We start from the raw sequence: 8,288 nt of genomic DNA on the forward strand, positions 1-8,288 counted from the left end.
AATTCTGGGCACCACAATTCAAGAGAGATATTGACAAGCTGGAATGTGTACAGAGGAGGGCGACTAAAATGATCAAGGGTCTGGAGAGCAAGCCCTATGAGGAGCGGCTTAAGGAGCTGGGCATGTTTAGCCTGAAGAAGAGAAGGCTGAGAGGAGATATGATGACCATGTATAAATATGTGAGAGGAAGTCATAGGGAGGAGGGAGAAAGCTTGTTTTCTGCTTCCCTGGAGATTAGGACTCAATGGAACAATGGCTTCAAACTACAAGAGAGGAGATTCCATCTGAACATTAGGAAGAACTTCCTGACTGTGAGAGCTGTTCAGCAGTGGAACTCTCTGCCTCGGAGTGTAGTGGAGGCTCCCTCTTTGGAAGCTTTTAAACAGCGGCTGGATGGCCATCTGTCAGGGGTGCTTTGAATGCAATATTCCTGCTTCTTAGTGGGGGGTTGGCATGGATGGCCCATGAGGTTTCTTCCAACTCTATGATTCTATGATTCTATGGACCAGGACTCTGGCGATCTGGGTTTCAATCCTTACTTGACCATGGATGCCCAAGACCTTGCCATGAAAACCTTCTGTGACAGGGTCACCATAAGTCAGAAAACAAACAACAGCAATAAACTCCCAGTCATAAATTCTCCAAAATATGAAATTTTAAACAAAACAAAATCCAAAGCACTTTTGGACACGTTGGAAATGGGATACCCAACCTTTATGACATCACCAACAGTTTGCTGGTATATTAAGCCTTTTCTTGAATAGATGTTATGATGACCACTATACGCAAAAGAGCATCTTATGCAGAGCTGGTGCAGTTGGACCCCGGTTTCATTGCCATGGCTCAATGCTATGGAATCCTGGGAATTGTAGTTTTCACCATCCTTAGCCTTCTCTGTTAAAGAGTGCTGGTAGTTCATCAAACTATTGCTCCCTGGATTCCATAGCATTGTGCCATGGCAGTTAAAATTGTGTCAAACCATATTAATTCTGCAGAGTAGATTCCGTCTCAGAGCAAGGCAGCAGCAAACCTTCCTTGAAGAAACACTACCAAAAACATGTGTTGTCAAAGGCTTTCATGGCTGGAATCACTGGGTTGCAATACTCAAAAAACAGGGGGATTCCAGACAGGAAACAATCAGGGCCAGATAACACCTCCCAACAAAGGATTCCCCAGGCAGTAAGCAGCCAGACCTTGAAGCTGCAGGGCTATTCTATGCTAATCAAGCTGGACAACTGCGCCATTTACAAGCTGACAAGAGGTCTTTATCCCACCCTGGACATTCCACAGAAATATAAACCCCACTTGCCTAGTTTCCAACAGACCTCTCAACCTCGGAGGATGCCTGCTATAGATGCAGGTGAAATGTCAGGAGATAATGCTACTGGAACTTCACCATACAACCTGGAAAACTCACCGCAACCCACGCCCAGTTCTATCGTTGGTGAGGTTCAGAATGCAACTCCCAAATGTCAAGGATTATTTCCCCCAAACTCCATCTGTGTTTATATTTGGGCATATGGAGTATATGTGCCAAGTTTGATCTAGATCCATCATTGTTTGTGTTCACAGTGCTCTCTGAATGTAGGTGAACTACAACTCCCAATCTCAAGGTCAATGCTCACCAAGCCCTCCCAGTATTTTCTGTTGGTAGTGGAAATCCTATGCTTGATTTGGTTCAATTCCATCATTGGTGGGGTTCAGAATACTCTTTGATTGTAGATGAACTGTAAATTCCAGCAACTATGAATTCCAAATGACTAAATCCATTTTTGAGTCATGGTCACTCTTTGGGGTAGTAGGAGTATCGTGTCCAAATTTGGTGCCAATTCATCCAGTGGTTTTTGAGTTATGTTAATCCCACAAATGAACATTACATTTTTATTGATATAGAAGAGTGACTTGAAGGGATGCAAGAGAGTTGTAGTTTACAAGGTCTTCATTCTTCTCTACCCAAGAATGTTGGTGCTATGGAGACCTGGAACCTGCCTCAGCAAACTACAAACCCCAGGTCTCCATAGCATTGAGCCATGGCAGTTAAAGCAGTGTCAAACTGCATTAATTCTACAGTGGAGATGCACACCAAGTCCAGATGTTGCTGTCCAGAGACACGAAGAGCGAAAAGCAAAGGAAGCAGTGAAACACGTTCCCATTATAAAACCCCAACAATGAACAACGACCTTAATGAAGGACATGATTTCTCCTACATCTGGATTCCTTCTGCCTCTTGCTCCGCATCTCCAAGAAGCGTGCCTTAACCTTGGACTCAGAGAAGCGGATGCATTTAACACCAAAGAAAGCTTGGAACTCTGTTCAAACAGAGCCGGGGAGAGGAAACCAGTATCGGCCTCCAACTGGGTCTATTCCCCACCCCACACCTTTGTTTGAAATGCTCATTTCTTTCAATGCTGGATTGTTTTAAACCGGTGGGGGAGAAAGAAAGGCAGATGAAATCTAGCAAGGAAAAGCAAAGAAAGGCACATTCCGCGAGGATGGCGTAATACGCCTCCCGATCTGAGCTTTATGATCCAATACCACCTCCATTTTTGAGTATTTCTTTAAAAAGACAACCTGAACATTCGAGAAAGGAGAGAAAAAGAACAAATAGGTCAATACTACCTGGAGTGAGAAGGAAGGATGCTGTTTATCTTGGGAGTTAGAAAGTAAGTGGGTAGAATGCAAAGCCCCCAAAAATCAAAATAAGCAAATGCATGGATTTGGCATCCTTGGATTCAAGTATCCATGGCTTGAAAATATATTAGAAATCCGAATAGTAAAGGTAAAGGTTTTCCCCCATACCAGGAGCTCCAATTTTGTTTGCTTTGCATTGAATGTTTGTTGTAGTCCTAAGTTTCAGGGACTCTGCAGATAGGTGGCTTCTTTTGGCTGCAATCATAGGGCAAGCCACCTGTCAATTATCGTTAGGTTCCCTGGTCCAGCCCCCTTTTGGGTTTTGGAGGGAATAGGAGCCATTTTGGGTTAGTCCACACAGAGAAGTCTTTCATGCAGGACATAAAACTAAGAGCTCCTGTAGAAAGCTTCGTCTTCTACAGCTTTGCCGGGGATATACAGCCCCACAGCTTGGCCGAGGAGAAAAGGCCCCATGGCTTGGCCGGGAGATATACAGTCCTACAGCTCCTTTGCTGAGAGAATCCGGTCCCACAGCACTTCAGCCAGCCATCACTGAAACCTGAACTCCTTTTCCCCTGGAAGTCTACAAAGCTCTGCTTGGTAAGGGTCACTCGCGGAAGCCAGAAGCAGTTGGTACCGGGTGCAGGGGCTCCACGCCAACAGAGGCAAAGACAGACTGCCCAGATTAGAAGTTAAGGATTTCCCCATTAGTTACAGTTATGAAGATAGTGCCTGTCCCCTATGGACAAGATTGAGAGAGCCAATAGACTATTAAGAAAGCCTTGAAGTACCTGTTTGTTTCCAATAATAAAGAACTTTGTTGAACCTTTAAGCAATCTAAAGACTCTGTTTTAAGGAAATCCAAAAGCCTTTAATCTGAGGCAGCCCCGGCATCCCGTTGGGCACACAGAATTTATGTCCTGTCTACAGTTTTATGCACAGGCCCAGCGTGCGACAGCACACCAGTCATGTCCGACTCTCGGGGGTTGGTGCTCATCTCCCTTTCTAAGTTGAAGAGCCGGCTGTCTGTAGACCCCTCCAAAGTCATGCAGCCAGCCGGAGCGGTACCTATTGATCTATTCACATTTGCATGTTTTCGAACTGGTAGGTTGGCAGAAGCTCGGGCTGACAGTGGAAGCTCACACTGCTCCCCGGATTCAAATCTGCAACAATTTAGCAGCTCAGTGGTTTAGTCCACTGCGCCACCGGGGGCCCCAAAAATCTGAATAGGAAACCTATATTTTACCATTAAAAATTAAAAATCCGAATAGGAAGCCTTAATTTTGCCATTTTATGTACGAAGCGGAGCCCCTGCTGGCGCAGTGGGTTAAACCGCTGAGCTGCATTCAGAAGGAGACCTACAAGCCACTCTAAACACCTTCGCAGAAGCATATGAGAAGCTCGGCCTCTCATCGAGAAAACCAAAGTGCTCTTCCTGTGGTCACCAGCCAATCCCTCTCCAATGCCAGAAATACAGCTTAATGCCATAACATTAGAAAATGTTGACCATTTACGCTACCTTGGCAGCCACCTCTTTACAAAAGTCAACATTGATACGAAATACAACACCACCTGAGCTCTGCAAGTGCAGCATTTTTCTGAATGAAGCAGAGAGTGTTTGAGGACCGGGACATCCAAAGGGATACCAAGGTGCTTGTTTATAAAGCTATTGTCCTCCCAACCCTGCTATACACCTGCAAGACGTGGACTGTCTAAAGATGTCAGATGCAACTTCTAGAATGATTCCATCAGCGTTGCCTCCAAAAAATCCTGCAAATCTCTTGGGAAGACAAGCGGACAAATGTCAACATGCTGGAAGATGAAGCAGAGAATGTTTGAGGACATCCATAGGGATACCAAGGTGCTTGTTTATAAAGCTATTGTCCTCCCAACCCTGCTATAAATCTGCGAGATGTGAACTACATGCCATTCCTAGAAGGATTCCATCAGCGTCGCCTCCAAAAAAATCCTGCAAATCTCTTGGGAAGACAAGCGGACAAATGTCAGGGTGCTGGAAGAAGCAAAGACCACCAGTATTGAAGCGATGGTCCTCTGCCATCAACTCTGCTGGACCAGCCACGTTGTCTGGATGCTCGACCACCGTCTCCCAAAGCAGTTGCTCTCCTCCGAACTCAGGAACGGAAAATTGAATGTTTGTGGACAGGAAAAGAGATTGAAAGATAGGCTCAAAGCCAGCATTAAAAACTCTGGCATAGACACTGAGAACTGGGAAGCCCTGGCCCTTGAGAGCTCCAGCTGGAAGTCAGCTGTGACCAGCAGTGCTGTAGAATTTGAAGAGGCAAAAGAGAGAAACGTGCCAAGAGGAAGGCGCATCAAGCCAACCCCGACTGGGCTGCCTTCCACCTGGAAACCAATGCCTTCACTGCGGGAGACCATGCAGGACAAGAATAGGGCTCCACAGTCACCTATGGACCCACCGCCAGTACACTGATCTTGGGAGACGATCCTACTCGGACAACAAGGGATCACCTAAGTAAAGTATTGTCTTTGGGTGTTTAACTCTAAATTGTTTAGCTGACAACCCTTTGGCCATTTTGGCCACCCTTCTCCGGGCATATTCCACCTTTTCCATCTCCTGAATCATGGTGCTCAGAATTGGACACAGTGTTAGTCCAGGTGAGGTCTGACCAAAGCAGAACAGAGTGGGACTATGACTTCCTCTGATGTAGATACTGTAGTCATATTGATGCATCCTAGAACTGGATTGACTTTTTTTGCTGCCGCATCACACTGTTGGATCATGTTCAGCTTGTGGCCAACTAACACTTCTAGATCCCTTTCACATGGATTGTCTTCAAGCCAGTTGTCACCCATCCTGTATCCATGTATTTCCATTTTTTTCTGTCTTAAGTGTACTATCTCTTGAAATCCATGTCATAGAATCATAGAATCAAAGAGTTGGAAGAGACCTCATGGGCCATCCCCGTCCAACCCCCTGCCAAGAAGCAGGAATATTGCATTCAAATCACCCCTGACAGATGGCCATCCAGCCTCTATTTAAAAGCTTCCAAAGAAGGAGCCTCCACCACACTCCGGGGCAGTGAGTTCCACTGCTGAACGGCTCTCACAGGAAGTTCTTCGTCGTGTTCAGATAGAATCTCCTCTCTTGTAGTTTGAAGCCATTGTTCCACGTCCTAGTCTCCAGGGAAGAAGAAAACAAGCTTGCTCCCTCCTCCCTGTGGCTTCCTCTCACATATTTATACATGGCTATCATATCTCCTCTCAGCCTTCTCTTCTTCAGGCTAAACATGCCCAGCTCCTTAAGCCGCTCCTCGTAGGGCTTGTTCTCCAGATCCTTGATCATTTTAGTCGCCCTCCTCTGGACACATTCCAGCTCGTCAATATCTCTCTTGAATTGTGGTGCCCAGAATTGGACACAATATTCCAGGTGTGGTCAAACCAAAGCAGAATAGAGAGGTATCATGATTTCCCTGGACCTAGACACTATGCTCCTATTGATGCAGGCCAAAATCCCATTGGCTTTTTTTGCCGCCACATTGCATTCCTGGCTCATGTTTAACTTGTTGTCCACGAGGACTCCAAGATCTTTTTCACGCGTACTGCTCTCGAACCAGGCGTCCCCCATTCTGTATCTTTGCATTTCGTTTTTCCTGCCAAAGTGGAGTATCTTGCATTTGTCACTGTTGAACTTCATTTTGTTAGTTTTGGCCCATCTCTCTAATCTGTCAAGATCGTTTTGACTCCTGCTCCTGTCCTCTGAAGTATTGGCTATCCCTCCCAATTTGGTGTCGTCTGCAAACTTGATGATCCTGCCTTCTAGCCCTTCATCTAATGTCATTAATTTGGGCCCGCACATCTCCATGTCATTACTTTGGGCCCACACATCTGGAGGATGTTGGGATAGGAAGGATGCTCCCAACTGCTTACATTTCCATTCAAGAAGGAATGTGTGCCCCAGGATGTGTTGACTACTAGAGAGACGTGGCCCATCCGTTCCCTCCCCATTTCCCTGTTAGCCCATGACTTGGCTGAGTTGCTTGATCCATCTGGATCCTTTTATCCTGCCATTCCTTCAACTGATCTGGCATACCTGGATCCTTCCATCCCGCCACATCTTCTGGGTGAAGCTTCAAGCACGTTAACATGCCATGCAAATGAGTGCCTTTGTGTACCCAGAGCAAACGATCGGAGATGCTCTTCTGGTGCCACAGAGCTCTTCCCACCGGCTGCGGCATCCCATTTGCAATGGGCATGCAAATGATATGCAAAGCATACCCCTGGGAACTGGGGGGAATATATGCAAATGGCCTACATCTCCATGCTCCTGTATTGACTCACACCCTGGAAAGTTCTGGTTCACAAAACACATGCCTTTGATTCATGAAAAGGGCGAGGTCTCCCCCACAAGAGCAAACACAACGCTCGGGGATTCCTGGTCTGTCATTGGCACCGAATGGATTCCTTCAAAAGACAAATCGGGGAAGGAAATGGGGAGAGGCATTCTCATGTGTTCCATATTTGCTCAACATCAGGAAAGTTCCTGGAAATGCAAATGCCCAGACCTCGGCAGAGGTGACCTCATCCGACAAGCAGGTAATCCGCAAAGCATCCATTTTTCCTCCTTTTCTTTTGCAACGTCTCAAAAGAACAGGCCCACTGTTTGTTCTGTTTACCGAAATGTCCCCAAATATAGCTTTTGCTCTGGCTTTATTTGAAAGGATAACCTTCCGCTTTGCTGCCTTCTCTTTTTTTCTGGCTCATTTTCACACGTCTGGACCGTACGGATGTTTCGCTCTACCCTCCCAAAAAAGCATCTGTCCAACTTCTGGGATCAATCAAATGCTTCCCTCCCATCTGTAGGACCTGCGTTCTCCCCCCGACTCCCAAGACCACATAGCAGGCATAAATATTTATAGGATACTATTTACTCAGGAAGTATGAACATCGGTAATTTGTTTGGAGGACGAAGGCCCGGTCCCTTGATTACAGAGAAATTCTGCAGGGATGTGTGTGTATAAACACACACACACACATATACTAGCTGTTCCCTGCCACACGTTGCTGTAGCCCAGTCTGTTGATTTGGAAAATAAAGTAATGGAAAGTCTTGGTTTCTAATATATGTAATGCATCAATAGGAGCATAGTGTCTAGATCTAAGGAAGTAATGCTACCCCTCTATTCTGCTTTGGTTAGACCACATCTGGAATATTGTGTCCAATTCTGGGCACCACAATTCAAGAGAGATATTGACAAGCTGGAATGTGTCCAGAGGAGGGCGACTAAAATGATCAAGGGTCTGGAGAACAAGCCCTATGAGGAGCGGCTTAAGGAGCTGGGCATGTTTAGCCTCAAGAAGAGAAGAATGAGAGGAGATATGATAGCCATGTATAAATATGTGAGAGGAAGCCACAGGGAGGAGGGAGCAAGCTTGTTTTCTGCTTCCTTGGAGACTAGGACGCAATGGAACAATCTATTTGATCTTGGAGTCCTTGTGGACAACAAGTTAAACATGAGCCAACAATGTGATGTGGCGGCAAAAAAAAGCCAATGGGATTTTGGCCTGCATCAATAGGAGCCTAGTGTCTAGGTCCAGAGAAGTCATGCTACCCCTCTATTCTGCTTTGGTTCGACCACACCTGGAATATTGTGTCCAATTCTGGGCACCACAATTCAA

This window comes from Anolis sagrei, chromosome 3 (assembly GCF_037176765.1).
Source record: "Anolis sagrei isolate rAnoSag1 chromosome 3, rAnoSag1.mat, whole genome shotgun sequence".
In the NCBI taxonomy this organism is placed as follows: domain Eukaryota; kingdom Metazoa; phylum Chordata; class Lepidosauria; order Squamata; family Dactyloidae; genus Anolis; species Anolis sagrei.